Genomic DNA, 17,556 nt, shown 5'->3' with positions numbered 1-17,556 from the left:
CCACTTTTCTAAGGCGTTTCCAAACTTTTGGAGGGCAGTGTAAGTGAGATCATACTTAAAACAAGAAGAAGAAGAAGAGTTAACATTTCTCACTGTGGTATGAAAGCCATTTTCCCTTTAAATTAAATTCTTGTCTTAAGTAAATGTATTTATCCAAAAAGAGGCTGAACATCACTTTTATTGTGATTAGAATATCAACGTTATTTCCATAGTTCCAAATTAATTAAAACAAAGATTTTAAAACCCTGAAGTGTTGCTAATAGTACAGCTATTGTGTTCTCCCTACATGTACATTGAGATTAAATAGCTGACATAGGCCTGGCTAAGGGTTTCTGAACCGTGGTTTTATTACAGTAAAATTGTAATAACATTTGTGGATACCATGGTTTAACTATATACTAACCATGCTTTTATTTATTTATTTTGTGTAGTAACCCATGTTTAATTTTCGCAAGGGTAAGGGCAATTTAGTCCTTACATTTTGTTTACTTGGTCTAAAATGTACCTTCATAAAACCTAAGAAAGCCTGTACATATAGGCTACTGCACATGCGCCCACTATAGACCCTATATAGTAAAATAATGGCAGTAGCCTACAAAGTTAACTTTCGGCTTCGAAGAGGACAGCTAATGTTCCCATCAAACCTCGACTCTCCTCAGTTCGTATAAACAACACACCTGCCCGAGTATCACTCTCAGCGTGGGGCATTATGACACTGGACGGATGTGAGAGGGCTGGGAGTGGAGGAGTGGCTCTGAGAGGTTGTTTATAGTGAAGGAGGCGCGGAAAACACACGCGACTCGCTGCGCATCTTCACACGACTCACCTCACCTCACAGAAACCGGAATAAAACCAGCAGCAACGGGAAATAACACTCGGTAGGTTTCCAATTGTTGTTTGTGGTTACTCTGTCAACTTTAAATTGCCATGGTGACGCTACAGTATAGTGATAAAGATGCCAATAACATGGTATTTTGATATACAGCCTTAACCAGAGATTCATATGCCATAATATTTATATCATATGTAAGAGTTCTTCAAAAAATAACCATGTTTTACTACATACAACTTTTTTTCTTCATTTTAAGGGTTTATGTCTGTTTACCAAAAATTTTTGATTTATACGGGTGTAATCGTTTTAAAAGTTTGTTTTATAGGAAAATACATTGCATTTATGCTTTACCTGGGTGTTTCTGAGACCCCATGTTGAAGTAGCCTATCTGAAGATGTAAAAACTATTAACAGAAGACGTTATTTTAACATTTAGCATTTGTTGAAAGTCAGTTGTAAGCCCAAAATTGAGAAACATAACTAGAAGTATCAAGCTGTTACTTGTTGAATTTAAGCGTTAGACATGGGGGTCTCCAAAGACCCAAAACAGAGCATGAGGTTTAATACTTTAAGACAATTGAGTGTGAGTTGATTTTACAGTATGCAGTACAGTATACAGTATAGCCTGGCTGACACAACCTCACTCTTGTGGACAGGACAGGACTTACATTGCATTTATTTATATGTTGGACATCAGTGATGTTCATTGCCCTGTTTGCTGGTGCACATATTGTGTTACTCTGATTTGTTTGTTTCTGTCCTTCACATGCTGTAAATTTATTCCCGTATATAGAGATATTCAAAAATTATTTCAAATAATTGTGGTTCATTTCATCCAAAATATTTGTTGACATGAGTAGATTTTTAGAGACAAATATTTTGGTGTGTTTGAAATCTTCAGTATATTTCAAATAAATAAATAATATGTTTGAGATATACCATGACATCTTATATTACAATTATTAATTTTATTAAAATATATTTGTAAAATATTTTTAGTTTTTTTTTAGATATTTATGGTTTTTATTAAGTGCAGTGTATTATATTAAACAATTCTGTTAATAATGTTTTTGGAATTTAACAATATATTTTAGTTTTTACAAACTGAGAATACTTGTGTTAAAAAGATTATTCTTTTTAATTTTAACAATTTATTTTTATTTAATTGAGTGCTGTCAAACGATGAATCGTGATTAACTGCATCCAAAATAAAAGTTTTAGTTTACTTAGTATATGTGTGTGTACTGTATACTGTATATATAAATACACACACATGTATGTATATATTTAAGAAAAATGTTACGTTATATATTAAATATATTTGTAAATAATACAAATTATATGAATGTAAATATATACATGTAAATATTTAAAAAAATATATGCTGTATGTGTGTATTTATATGATAAATATACACAGAACACACAGATATATTATGTAAATAAAAACTTTTATTTTGAATGTGATTAATCGCGATTAATCGTTTGACAGCACTAATTTAATTGATCAATTATTTTAGTAAAAGTATCTAATTGATTTTAATTTAAATCAATTATATTAAATTAAATTATTATTATTTTTTTTAAATGAGAAAGGAAAAAATAAATTAGAGCGCCATAATATTTGACCGATACATTGGTGACCAATCAGAATCAAGTATTCCAGAAAGCCATGACTTCTTATAAGAACAAGATAGGAAGCAAATGTATAAAACATGCAAGTTTTGTGAAGTTGACGGACGCTTGGCTTTGATTTGAAGACTGATGGATTGCATTATCAGGATGTGTTGTGATATGGCAGTAAGTTCTTGTCAGGGAGGGTTTAGGTTTCACACCCACTCTGAGCACTTGAAAGCGAGAGGAGAAGTTGACAGATTGACTGTGATCTGGTTTTGGGAGGAGTCCTCACGTAGAAGCCACATGAGAAAAGCCAGGCGGTGTCTGCGAGGGCCTTATCTATGCTGGCCAGCACTGCAACCCTGCTGCTATTGTTGTTTTATCTGGACTGAGCTTTGTTCTGCTGGTAACAATAGCTCTGTTTAGAGAGCAGGCATACAGTATGATTGTTCAGTGCAGGACACTTAGGCCCGGTTTCACAAACAGGGCTTAGACTAAACCAGGATTAGGCCATAGTTCAATTAGGACATTTGAGTAATTTTTATAAATGTGCTTAGGAAAAAACATTACTGGTGTGCATCTTGAGACAAAACAAAGGCACTGATATATTTTAAGATCAGTCAGTGCAAAAATCTTTCAGTTGAAACAGCTCAGACTTACATTTTAGTCTGGGACTAGGCTTAAGCCTTGTCTGTGAAACCAGGGGTTAAAGTGCTACAGTATTAAACAAAGTTTGCCTTGAGATGTGCTTTGATTTACCAGTCAAAAGTGTAGATTCAACCACTCATTCTTCATTAGTAGTAGCTTATAGGCAAAGGTTAGGATGATTCCAGGTGCCTTGATCATAGAGGGGCTCCAAAGGGGCCTTTCACTATCTGCTCCAAGTAACCCACTTGCTCCATACATGTCCATTAAAAAAAAAAAACTAACATTTGTTTTTGCAACCTATTCATTTTATTCAGTTATTTTAATTACGTTTTTCAATAAATTTTTACAGTTTTACAATATTTTAATTATTCATAGATTTTATTTTTTTTACAATTATTTGTTTACAGTAACAGTAAACAGTGTTTGTTTACAAATTGTATGCAGTTATTTTATTCAAATATTTTCTTAATTATTTTTTAGATTTTAACTGTCTATATGATTTTATTAGTTAGTTGTTTTTGAGTGCAATTATTTATCTTATAAAATGTTTTTTTTTTTTAAGAAATATTTTTTATTTCAGCTAACAATAGTTTTTGATTGCTCTGTGGTTTTACTCGGCAAAAAAGCGTCTGAGGATTCTGGTTTGGTGTGACATGCATCTGACCTGCTGAAATTTGTGTCAAGGATATCAGATGACATTTTATGGAGTTTAGGGAGAAGTTGTTCACATTTTTATCCCTTGTGAACAGATGAATCATTTCACATTTTGGCTCTGGAAAACCAGATATATCAATGTCCTTTGTACTTACTATGCATATCTACAGTTTCTTGGGAACGTCCCAATCTTGCACAGGACTGATTTATATTTTCAGATCTGTTTCAGATTATCAGAGCATCTGCATCTGGGTAATGTCTATTATTCTCTTATCTATACTCTTCTGGTTCTTATATATTAAGTTGAGATCTTTCATCCAGACATGCAACTATGTTTTACTGCCATGTTGCTGATAGTTCTTTGTAATAAATACACAAAGTAGAAAGCAGTTTATTGATTCTAATAATTATAGATTTTACAAAAGAGACAATAAATCACATAAAATGTAACCTTATTTAACTCTTTGGAATTTCACTAGTAAAAATAATATATATATATATATATAATATATATAGTTTGTGTGTGTGTGTGTGGTGAATAACAATGAATAAAGAGTGGCTAGACCGATTAATTATCTGTCCTTTTACATCTAAATTTAGCATTTAGTATGCAATGTAAGATTAGAAAAAAAAGCAGGGAAATAATAGAGGACATAGACCACCCAACAAGCAAGTCACAAATGCCACTATTATTCACTTATGGCTTTAATACAGACTAAAGTAGAACCACTGTGTCCAATTCTGTGGAAAAAAATGACTTGGTCATCTAAAATAAAACCTTTTCCCATAGAAAAAGGCTCATTTGCTCTCATCCATATTGAAAAGAAGAATTAGATGCCAGCTTTATTGGCATCTAATTATTTTGTTGCAGTTTAATTTTCATGTTAATATGTAAACAAAATCCAAATCCAAAATCCTTTCTGAAAACTGAAATTTGAAATATATTTTCTGACAAAAAGCTTAAAATACAATAAATTTGAGAATGACTTCTGAAAAATGAAAAATAAATAAATAAATATTTTCTAAATTAAAGTGAAACTGCTAATACATATGTATGTATAAGAAAGTAAAAACATGAATAAACTCACCTACAGTATATTTTAACTGTCGTTTAAAGGTGTTTAGGTGTTTACTGTCCGTCATTGAACTTGTTAACCTGGGCAGGTGGATCTTGGGAATCAGCCAGAGATGCCGATCAGCCGTCATTGTATTTGTGTGTCTGTAGAAGAATTGCTCTGAATGTGCGTGTGTTGGCGAGACAGCAAACAACATCCTCCGTAAATGACTCAATAACCCATTGTGGTGCCTCTCTATTATCTTAATTAATTGGTCCTTCTCTCTATCAGCCCAGCAATAACAATGCGCTGGCAAACATAGTAGTTCCTTCCCACAATGCATCTGTTCGAATCTGCTGTCTGGCGCCAATCCCAGGGAGGTCAGAATGAGGCTGGAAGTGGCTCTGTGTGGGCCAGGACGAAGGGAAACTCTGTCTAAACACCCAACCATAATAGTAACAAATAATAGTAACTTCGTCATCATTCAGCCAAACTCAATTTTCAGCCAAGCTAAATTCTGATGTTATTTCTGCTTACACAGAGCCCAAAACAAGCACGGTTGTGATTGTACTACTGACTGAGATTCACAATGTTCCGGTCATGAATAATGTATATATTTGTCTTTCATTGTTTCTGAGGGATTTCATTGTAATCTGCAGCTGTTTATTCCTTTAGGATTGGGATGGAGTGTGTGGAGCTTTGCGCAGTTGGGAACAAATCTAACATTTGTTTACATGTGCCGTTTTATAGTTGTAGTCACACACAAAAAGACTCAAGATAGCTCTTGTGACATCCATGATAAGCAGCACAGAATCTGTCTGGCAATATAATGCTATAAAAGTAAATAAATCAACCTAGAATCACACATAACGCTTTAGCAACCATTTATCAACGCTCTGGCAACATTTCACTTAGCATTATGCTGGTCACTTTTGCACAAGGGCAACTGGCATTTTCTTTGGAAAATGTAAAAATCTAGTGCAATCTTTCCTTAAAGGGGTCAGATGCCCATTTTCCAAAAGTTGATATGATTCTTTAAGGTCACTGCACACTGAGTCCGAAATATTCATCCGAAATTTTCGCACATTAAAAAATAAATACGACCTCACGTTGGGTCAATCACGTTTGCACACTGCCTCCGAAACTTTCGTCCATCAAAAAAATTCGGATCAGGTTCGATTTTCTGCGTTTTCGCATCCGTAGCATGCATTTTGATAGGAAAGTATGGGGAATACGAAAAAACGCATGCGAAAATTTCAGACTCAGTGTCTTAATGATTTCGGACTTTAGGGTCTTAATGAAAAGTCTGTAACATACTTTCTCAATGGTAGTGTAAAAAACACCCTTTTTACCCTGTAAAAATCAGCTCTGTTTTCAGCAAGCTGTTTTTAGTCCATGTTGCTTTAAATACTAATGAGCTCTGCTGACCCCGCCCCTCTCTTCCGTGGAGTGACAAGCAGTACTGTTTACTTCAGCCGCGAAACTGGATAACTAGCACATTATTAGGAAAGGCTATTTGCAAACATTCATAAAAACCCTTATACTCACTTCTTCTGTAGATGAAGCTGGATCACGAATGATTCGCGTGAACATAGACACATTTAGGCAGATCGGGTTCGGCGCATTCCCTTCAAAAACGAAAGTAATGTTAATCCTCTGCCTCTTCAGCGGTTCAGATGTCAGGAGTAAATGACGACTGCTATATTCATTACTACATCCAACAACAAAATACCTCAATCACTTAATCGGAGACATTTTGTCTTCCCCTGCACCGGAGTCGACACAATGGTTTACTGATGACAGCTCACTCAGGGCGGGTATAAAGTAAGACGGTCTTGTCAATCAACTCTCGTGGGAGGGGCCTGTGCAGAACTACGTCATTCTGACAGGGCTCTCAGAACGGCCTGATTTGAGAAAGGGGATTTAAAAAAAAACACTTGGTGGATTTTTATCATTATATGGTGGATGTGTACACACACTTCCAACACACATTTATGTAAAGTGAATTTTGCATCCGATGACCCCTTTAAACGGTCTTTTATTGCAAGTTTTATTTTGGACACCATTGGGAAAGGGAAGTGGTGTGTGGCCAAGTACGGTGACCCATACTCGGGGTTTGTGCTCTGCAACACTTGGAACCTATCCAAGTGTACACACACAGAAGTGAACATACACCCGGAGCAGTGGGCAGCCAATTGGGGGTTCAGTGCCTTGCTCAAGGGTCTCACCTCAGTCGTGGTATTGATATTACTTACTTTAATTTAAAAAAAATGTGAAAAAGTTGGTAATGTAATCTAGATTACTAATTTTAGATGATGCAGCCTACTCTGACTACTTTTTAGATTACATTTAGATTACTTTTTTTTACCTAACTTTTTAAATTTACTACTACCCCCCATTCAGAAGAATTATTTATGCGACATTTACCTGGCCATTATATATTATGACTAAATGTTATGACACACTGTTTTTGGAAATAAAACTTCAAAAGAGGGAAAAAAAGAAGATAGGGAAAATCAATAAATTATGAATAATTTACTGCTATTTAATGAATTTTATGTAATCAAATCATAAAAATAACTATAATCTGATCATGAGCATTAATATAATGTAATATAATCCAATTATGCGTACTTAATTTTTGGAATCTGATTACGTAATTCAGATTGCATGTAATCAGTTACTACCCAGCACTGTTTCTATGTCAGAAAAGCTATCTATATCGAGCTGATTATATGATTAAAGCAGCAACATGTATTAGTTAACGAATCATCTACAATGGTAAAAATGTTTAAGGTCACAACATAGTATTGTGCAATGAACTGCATGAAAATGAATAATTAATTCATAAGTAGATTACTGATGCTCAACTCTTCATTTGTGTGAAAAAGGAATAAAAGTTGTTTTACTGCTACTAGTGGTCATTACAGCTGGAAAGTGCAATGAATTGTACATATAGGTATATGTTTTTGGAATTTTTCCAAAATGTTTTTCCAGTGAGCTTAAGTTGTTATGTCACACTGCTCAGATTACAGTTCTCTTTGGTGCTACTAGCAGTGCAGAAATTCCACACCCCAATATCACAATACAAATTTTTACTAGACCTCAGAGACGGAGGTGTTTTGGACACATATATCTAATTAGCCATATCCCGACACGCCTGTCTAAATGTCAAAACCCTGCGTTCCTCTCCGTCACATATCGCTCCACCTGGAGCAGAGATACTCGCACCCCCTCTGGCTGGACGACCCTTGAGGTCCCGGGATGTCAGAGAGCTCTGCGGGGATCCTTACCTCCCAGTATGGGGCTCTTGCTCTGTTTTTCTCTTCCTTTCAAAGGAACGGCACTGGAATTCTTCAAGGCCAAAGAGCCAAAGATAAATCAACTGAAGATTATAGAGGACTGCTAATCAGCTGAGATAAAAAATTAATTGTCATGGGGGTTGCTATCATAAGTGATTTAGCCTCTTTTTTTGTAGCGTCCTGCAGGCCTTGATGCTTTTGTAACCGTATGATGTGGAAGACGAATTCATAGGTATAAGAGGTCTAGCTAAAGGATAAAAGCTGTTCTTGTTATTTAGTATCACTAGTTCACTATCTGTTTTGGATTAGGCGTAAATCATTTGCTAACTCCCATCAAGCGCACATGTTTTAGAGATGCTCTCTTTTATTATGACGGTTGACCCGTGCTGTTTCATCTCCTACAAATTGCTCTCAAAGGCTTAGCAGAGGGATTTCTAAGCTGTCTATAATTGGCTTTAATTAATGTGCTCCCAGGTTCTCTCATGTGAGGCAAAACAGAAACCTCTAGCTTTCCTAATGAACTCAATTCGCAGACAACAACAAGAATAAGACCTCTAATTTTGGTCTATTGCTGCTGTAAATATAGTCCCCTCAAGTGCCCTGGGAACACGCTAATGTACAAAAGAGTCTCTCTGGAAATACTTTGATTAATTCCACCTGGAGTACCTTATAATCATGCCCAGACGGAATCAGCAGACTCTTTTTTGGGATTTTATCCATTGATTTTGGGGGGAATTTGTGGAATGGACTTCAAGGGATAGTTCACCCAAAAATGTAAATTCTGTCATTAATTACTCTCCCTCGTGTGGTTCCAAACCTGTGAGACCTTCGTTCATCTTCTGATCACAAATTAAGATATTTTTGTTGAAATCCAAGAACTTTCTGACCCTGCATAGACAGCAACACAACTGACATATTCAAGGCCCAGAAAGGTAGTAAGGAATCATTAAAATAGTGAAATCAGTGGTTCAACCTTAATTTTATGAAGCTATGATAAAACAAAAATAACAACTTTGAAGTTGTTACAGTCACAGAAGAAAAGAATTTGGTGAATTAAGGCGTTATATTTATTATTTCTATTCCGTTGCTGTCTATGCAGGGTAAGAAAACGCTCAAATTTCATAAAACAAATAGCCTATCTTAAAGGGATAGTCCACCTAAAAATGAAAATCATCAAAATTTCATTAAAATATCTTAATTTGTGTTCTGAAGATGAACGAAGGTCTTATGGGTTTTGAGGGTGAGTAATGACAGTATTTTCATTTTTAGGTGAACAATCCCTTTTATTGTGGTAGAAGAAAGTAACTATTTATTTTATTTTACAGCTCTTTCAGACATGACAACAAAATAATTAAGAATTAAACTCTATATTAATGAATAATAATTAATTGTAATTATTATGTAAACTTAATTAATTAATAATAAAACGTAAAACGTAAAGCCTATTGAATCAAGTCTCTTTCAGACTTGTCAACAAAATAATTAATATTAAACTAAATATTAGTTTTAATCTTAATTATTCTATGAGCTTAATTATTAAATCATATATTGATATTAATTAATAATAAAAAAACTTGGAACTGAGTCTATTTCATGCATGTCAACAAAACAACTAATATTAATTAAACTAAATCATAATTATATATTTTAATTATTTATAACCTTATTTATTAGTCAATATTAATTAATAAATAGTCGTTTGAAAACCGTCTTTGTTTTTGATATTCAGTATAATGATGCTAGTGCAGAAAGGACCATAGTAAAAGTGGCAGATGTTTTAAAAACTACCCACATGTGAATCCCCTTTGATTGAAAGTTTCGTACTGGGTCTGGTCCGTAAACCCAAACCCATCACAGAACAAATAGTCAAGGTAAAAAAGGTCCTCTCTCTCCTCTCAGTATAACAATACCTCATTCCAAATAAAGCATTCAAAAGGAAGAGGCGAAAGACAAAATATGCATGCGATTTTAAACAACCTGTCTCCACTGGCAGTCTGAGCCTGACTCCAATCTGCAGGCTGAATGTCAGTACTTGAGGTTGCTCCACGGGGAACCATGACAGCCTGTTTTATGGGTGGTGTGACATCCAATGCCTGGAATGAGCTCACTCAGACCACCAGGGAGGAAAACACACGATAAGTCTGTATCATCTGCTGAGCAGGAGTTTGTTGACATTGTCAGTGAGGTCAGATGTATGAGGAGCCACACATGAATCAAGATAATTGCTATTAATGACAAAATTATGAGATAATTAAAGAAGACCACGAATGATTAAAGACATTAATGACAAAATCATGTCTACTCGCATTAGAGAAAACAAAGTCATATTACTCTCCCTCATGTTGATCTAAACTCGAATGGCTTTCTTCTGTCAAACACAAGGAATAGGCCTAGTTCACCCAAAAATGAAAAATTGACGAACATTTACTCACCCTCAGGCCATACAAGATGTAGATGAGTTTATGTCTTCATGGGAACAGATTTGGAGAAATGTAGCATTGCATCAATTGTTCACCAATGGATCCTCTGCAGTGAATGGGTGCCGTCCAAACAGCTGATAAAACATCTCAATAATCCACACCACTCCAGTCCATCGGTTAATGTCTTGTGAAGAGAAAAGCTGCGTGTTTGTAAAAGCACAACTTCAAACCATTGCTTCCAACATACCCATCCATAATCCAGTTATTTTCCCCATGCAATTATAATGAATAAGATCAAAAATAAAAGTACCTCAAAAATATTTTAGAAGACAAAAGAAAACAAAATAGTTTTGCGTGAGAAACAGACACTGTTTTCACTGATATTGACTTAAAATGAGTTGACTTTACCAGGAGTTTACATGTTTTATTTACAGAGACCTTGTTTAGTAAGAACTTTATATCTTACTTGTAAGCAAAACACTTTGATTTCTCTCTTGTATTTGTGTTTCTGTTCAAAGCAGGTTGTTTACATGCATATCCACTATTACACAACAGCCTTTGCTGTGAAACCTTTGTTGTGGACCCAAATCAGGGATGAGCTTGTTTTGTTTGTCTTTACAATGAAACAAATGGGATTTAAGTCCAGCAGGTGTTGTCTGGCATTCTCTCATCTCAGACTAAACAAAAAACAAAGTGTGTCTAGACAATGATGTTAACAAGCTGCCTTTAACTACTCCTTTGTTGTAAAACTCCCAATATAGAAAAGAGATGAGCTTTAATAGAGAGAAACATTAAGTTCCCACGATTTCCTGGGTGCCAGAGGTATTTTCAGTTCATTTCTCAATAGAGTGAATCACAGGGATGGAAAACAACATTAAAAGATAGAAATCTGTATCCTCATTGTCTTTTATAGACGTTATGAATATATGAAATACTCATCCTATGAAGCACTGCAGATTATCTAATTGAAACAGCAACACCTAAATGTTAAACTACTGACTTTAATAAGTATAATTTACTTAAAAAATAATTAAATATATGCATATAAGTTGATTAAAAGTAAAGAGACGGTCAGTTTCGTTATTCATAATTCTTAATGTAAGTGAGTGGTCACTGATAAGTGAAATTGCAGCACTTCTTTGATTTTGAGTATACTGTAAAAATATCCTGTTAAATTTATGATATAAAAAAAAACAAACAGCTGCTTTGGTTGCCAGATATTCACCATATGGTAACAATGTCTCAGGTTGACGGCACGGCATATTCCTGTATATATTTAACAAAAAATAATAAGAAACTGATTTTTTAATATGTGCAGGGGATGTTCTTTTACATTAGTTTTTGGTAATTCAGAGATTTAAATAAATAAATAAATAAATAATACAGAAGTACAGTAAAATTACTTATAATGCAAGGTTATGTTTTTTAACGTATATGAGATAACTTACTGTTAACTAGGTTTTTACTGTAGCATTTTACAGTATTTTTCTTTAAAAATTACAATCTTTTATCAGTTTATATAATATTTCATCAGGAATTTGTATTTCATATTTATTTTATTATGAAGCTAAAATCACAGCATATCTATATAATAGAGTAGTGTAACCAGTGCTATTTAAGTATTATTGACTTACTAATATCATTTTTATAAATAATATTAATGATTTGAATTATTTTTTAATTGTTTTCATTTTAAATTTAGGTAAAGGTTTAGTAGGTTTTGTTGTTGTGGTGTTTCATTTTTAGTAGCTATAGTGTTTATTTTTTTCAGTTTAAGTTTTAGTTATTTTATATTTTTTTGCAATTTAAGTTTATTTCAAGGAACAAAAATGTTCAAAGTTTTTAATTTTAGTTTTACAGTTATTACAATTAATTGTAAGAACCCTGATTATAACTAAAATTATACTCAGTGTACATTTATCTGCAATAAAAATATATAGATTTATCTTCCATATTGTACTTTTTAGCATATCTAAAGTGTAAACATTATCTACAAATAACTACAGTACAAATGTAATTGTGATTAGGCTGCACCTATAGGTTGGGCTGTATGTAAGTGGAAATCATGACTTTAGTACCCGAGGGTTTTCTGCAGTAAAAGCTTGAGAGGAAATCTCCTACGTGGATCTTAACCAAACGACTAATGGGAAAATCGGCACCATGCTATAGCCGGCAGGTTCATGCTGTGTTTTAAAGAGGGGGTTAGTGTGCTTGAGGCAGTTCCCAATCCAGGGTCATGCAACTGAATTAAACGGCTGTTTAGTTGTCCTCACAATTACTAGCAGGAATGGCTTGCGGAATCCTTGGAAGGAGGAAATGAGGTGGAGTTCTGCATATTGTGTTTCAAACTTCCTATGGTGCATTGGTTAGGAGTAGCGGTTTGTCATCCAGATTCTCTAGGGAACATTACAGACCCATCTAGATGGTTGTTTTCCCAGTTATGAGGGATTTGCAACATGTATTGTTTCACATGCATTGCTGTCTGGAATGAATACCACAACATTCCATCAGGATTCTTGAACTGGGACGATTCTTCCCATCACCTCCCCAAAGCAGAGTTATTTGTCTAACTGTATTTTCAAACATTTCAATTTCACATCTCACATGCTGGATATTCCCCCGCTTTTTAAAATACACAGACGAACGGCTGTTTATTTTAATGTGGTGAGATGTAATGGGCCTGACAGTCAATCACTTTCAGTTGCACATGTTGATTTAAAACTTCCAGTAGGACGTAAGTTGACCGATTACTAATCATAGACTTTTCCCCAGCTTTTCCCTCTCAGACAGACTCCCAGATGAGCATGGAGCATTTCCGACAGACAATAACAGAGTTCAGACTCTTTTTCGAATGCGGTGATTTTGAACATTATTTAGGGTGCGGAAAAGGGAATCTGGCGCCTACCAAATTGAATTGCTCTGAAAGGCCCCCACCAGACAATCGTAGATTAAGTGTGCTGAAATTGTTCCATGTTGTGTGCAATTTAGACCCAATAGGCTTCCTGGATGCTGATAGGAAGCAGAAACTTCCAGCGCATAACTAGACAGTAAATTTTCCTTGACACTCCTTTCCAAGACATATAGTTTTGATATATGACATATTACTCAGCTCTAGTATCAAGAAATGAAGAAAGAAAAGAAAGAAAGAGAAAGATTAGTTTAAATGGTTTTCTGGAAGTAAATTGTGAAATGGCTAAAAAAGTTGTTGGTTGTAAATCAGTTTGTTGGTTTTATGGAGTTTTTATATAACATTCAGATTTACCGTATGAGGATACAAGATTAAAATTAATCACTTAAGGAATTTGCTTTTTTTTTTTTGGTTTAATGAAAGACTGACAAATCATTCTTAATCCTAATATTGATACTCATGTTTTGTTTTGCCATTTTGTTTTGCTTTCTTGTTTTGTTTTATCCTACTTTGTTTATTTTCTTTGCTTTCTAGTTTTGTTTGCTTTGTTTTGTTTTATCCTACTTTGTTTATTTTCTTTGCTTTCTAGTTTTGTTTGCTTTGTTTTGTTTTACCGTTTTGTTTTGCTTTGCTTTCTAGTTTTGTTTGCTTTGTTTTGTTTTACCGTTTTGTTTTGCTTTGCTTTCTAGTTTTGTTTGCTTTGTTTTGTTTTACCGTTTTGTTTTGCTTTGCTTTCTAGTTTTGTTTGCTTTGTTTTGTTTTACCGTTTTGTTTTGCTTTGCTTTCTAGTTTTGTTTAGTTTAGTTTTGTTTTGATTACGTTTTGTTTTGTTTTCCTGCTTTATTTTCCTTTTTTTGTTTTGTTTTATACATTACACCCACCTAGAAATGTAAGATTACAGTATGAAAATCTCTTATTGCCTTAAAACAATATTTTCAGCATGCAAAATGTCAACAGAGATGACATGTTTGCAATATTTGCATACTGATAACTTGCATATTCCTTGCATATAGTTAACCATTTATTCTATTCTTTCCTTTTTGATTCCTTTTGGAAATGCAAATGCACTACTACTACTACTACTAATGCAGAAATGGTAATAATAGTAAAAATTGTATATTGTTCACTAACTCTCACACATACAGACTCTAATAATGCACTTCCTGAGAGGGAACCTTTTTTATCTCATTGTTTCTTGCTGGTAAATGGTTAAAAGAAGCGCACGCAAGAAGAATTGTTGGAATTTGCTCACTGAAACATAAAACAATGATGCCAAGTAAATATAGCATTACTCATCAACGCTGTATATTTGAAAATCGAGAACCCTGGACAAGATGAGGCAGATATTGTACCATTTTAAATATTATTATAACTTCTGGCCTTTCAAGGCACCCCATCACATTACTCCTTAAGGCAGAAGTGGCCGATAGCTCTGGATCCTGTCAGACTGAAAACAGCTGAAGTGGACCGATCATCTGTCTCTCTTCATTTTGTTGCCAGACGCAGGTATCTGCGGGTGAGGAGTGCAGAGATGGGCTGGTATGTGAAGGAGAGGTGCTTTCTCTGGTCTGTTGATTACTGACTTCAGTGCAGAACTGGACTCAAGGAGCAGATCGTGATGTTCAAGATCACTGGGGTGTTGCTGTGGGAGTTGTAGGGGTGTATGGTTGAAAGATCTCACGCACGGGGCAAAACATTGAACTATGTGACACGGACATGCTTGGTTATTTGGTTATGAAGCAAACCAGAGTTTCCAAAACTGCCCAAGGGGTCCATCTGTTAAGGAGTGGGGGAGTTATTGTCCGGCTGAATGTTCACATGAACCAGAATTTGCCTGCTACCACACTCAAATAATAAAACAAATTAAATTAAATGTTTGACTTTGATAAATGTGTTTCTTCAACTTTGAGCACTTTTGTATCCCAGTTGTTGATATTTTATTCATTAATGAAATTACAATTTAAAACAATACAAAAATAATCAAAATTATTTTATTTATTATATATTTATTATTTATTTAATTATTTTAAATAGTATATTTTAGTATTAATTGATTTTAGTTGACTTTTTATGAAAATAATGTGAATAAAAAACGTAAATATATAAAAATTTAAAATATATATTTTTTATATATATATACACGTGTGTGTATATATATATATATATATATATATATATATATTCAATTGTGTGTTTTTAGTATACATAAAATGCCATTAGCTTTAACAAAGTATTATATTCCATCATCATTTCCATCACATAATCAATAATACAATAAATCAATCGAGATGTGCTAGAAATGACATTTTCAAGACTCTCAGAAAAAATTCTAATAAAAGTTGTTATTTTGAACTTTCTACATTCTGATTCTTTCTGATTTCAACATTGATAATAATATGATTTTTTCTTCTGAAAGATCATGTGACAATGAAGACTGGAGTAGGCCTAATGATGCTGAAAACTCAGCTTTGATCACAGGAATAAATTACATTTCATAATATATTAAAAGAATTTAAATTGCAATAATATTTCATAATATTACTGTTTTTAAAGTATATATGATCAAATAAATACAGCCCTGTTGAGCATGAGAGACTGTTAGAAGGCCAAAAGTGGTCATAGTCGAAAATACCCAATAATATCCCAATATAATTGATAATATCACAAAAACACATTAAACACACCAATAAATAAAACGCCAATTGTTCTTGTCTGGATTTCTTCCATTCTTTGATATATTGAGAATGAGTTCAAGCAATCAACAGCCTACATAAAAGTTTACATTCATATTACAATGATCTCAACCAGCTTTATGAATGACTTTCTGCTTAACTTCCAGTTTACAGTCTACATTAAACACATAAAGCACATCACAACAAAATAACAAATGACTTTTAATAAAAGCATAAGGAACATTTTTGCCTTCGCAATGCCATTTGAAAGCAGGGTGGAGGTCCACACCATCATTCAAACATGACACCTTCCTAACATACTCAGATAACCTTCCCGCCCTCTAGCACTCGACACATTTGTCTATATTATGTTGCAGAGAAACTGTAATCCTTCCTGAAAACCTAAAGTCTTCCTAATGAGCTCAACAAAGTCGTCCTCAAAAAGCGAGGTGGATGTGTTCACAAAATCCGCTGGCATGGCTTGTGTTTGTGTCTCAGAAGCTCACTGGTGCAACATTACCCACGGGAATAATGGACACCTGATGAATCTGCTTCTGCTCGCTCACTGAATGGTTCCCAAGGAACGTGAAACCTTTTGACTGTTGTTTCTCTAAATTGTGGACTTTTGCATTATAAAAAGCCTAATGAATTGTGAAGAATTCAGTGTTTTTGCACTCAATGGCACTGCTTCGCAGAGAATAGGGCTGATTTTGAATGCGTTTGGTGTTAAAGCGGCCCTGGATGCGTGTCCCGCTATGTTAAGCTGGTGTCTTTGTGCGTGTTAAACGGGAGGCTTGGTTGCTTGTTTTTCGGCTGGTTGAACCCAGTGTTGTTTGCTCACGGGGTAGCAGGTCTTTTCATAGCTCGCTGCGGATCTTAATGTGCCGACTGGCCCCTTTCATTCACATTGAGACTTTCAATGAATAAGTAATTTTCCGCATCTCTTTTTGTACAAGTTGGGTTTGGCTGCTCATTTATGAATTCACTTTAATTTTATACAGTTAAATGTAACTTAGTAGTTTTAATAAGCCAGTTAGAGCTGGGCGGTATGACAGTATATGTGGTGGTACAATTTATGCGATATATTTGTGTGGCTATTAGTTCAGTTCGCCTAATGAGAAGAAATTGGAAAGAGTCCCTAACAAGTCAAAACGAGGAAGAACTAGTTATAAAGAATGACTAAAAATGTAAGATGCAGTTAAGCAATGTCTATGAATGTGGATCAGCCAATCAGAATTCAGAGTCTAGTAGCGCTGGGCTGCGTTTCTCAAAAGCATCGTAAGCTTCAGTTGATCGTAGCTCCATTGGATTCAATGGGTCTACGATTTAAGCTTACGATGCTTTTGAGAAACGCAGCCCTGTTTTTACTCAAGTGTATTAACTCAAGTTTTAGGCTTTAGCACACATAAATAATTTAAAACCCGATCTCATGAGAAACGTAACTATTTTA

At 34.4% G+C, this 17,556-nt stretch overlaps 1 protein-coding gene across 1 annotated transcript in view; it reads left to right on the top strand.

Moving 5' to 3' along the window:
• The first annotated feature begins 721 nt into the window (after nucleotides 1-721).
• The window catches only part of LOC306867624 (semaphorin-3D-like), a 59,959-nt gene continuing 43,124 nt past the window's right edge, over nucleotides 722-17,556 (top strand). Inside the window, exon 1 of the mRNA XM_079413392.1 lies at nucleotides 722-878. The gene's annotated coding sequence lies outside the window, so the exon portion shown is untranslated. The remainder of the gene's footprint in view (nucleotides 879-17,556) is intronic.

Source organism: Barbus barbus (genome assembly GCF_936440315.1).
Source record: "Barbus barbus genome assembly, chromosome: 49".
NCBI lineage: Eukaryota > Metazoa > Chordata > Actinopteri > Cypriniformes > Cyprinidae > Barbus > Barbus barbus.
The sequence above is the reverse complement of the archived record's forward strand: the minus strand, read 5'-3'. Positions and strand labels throughout refer to the sequence as shown.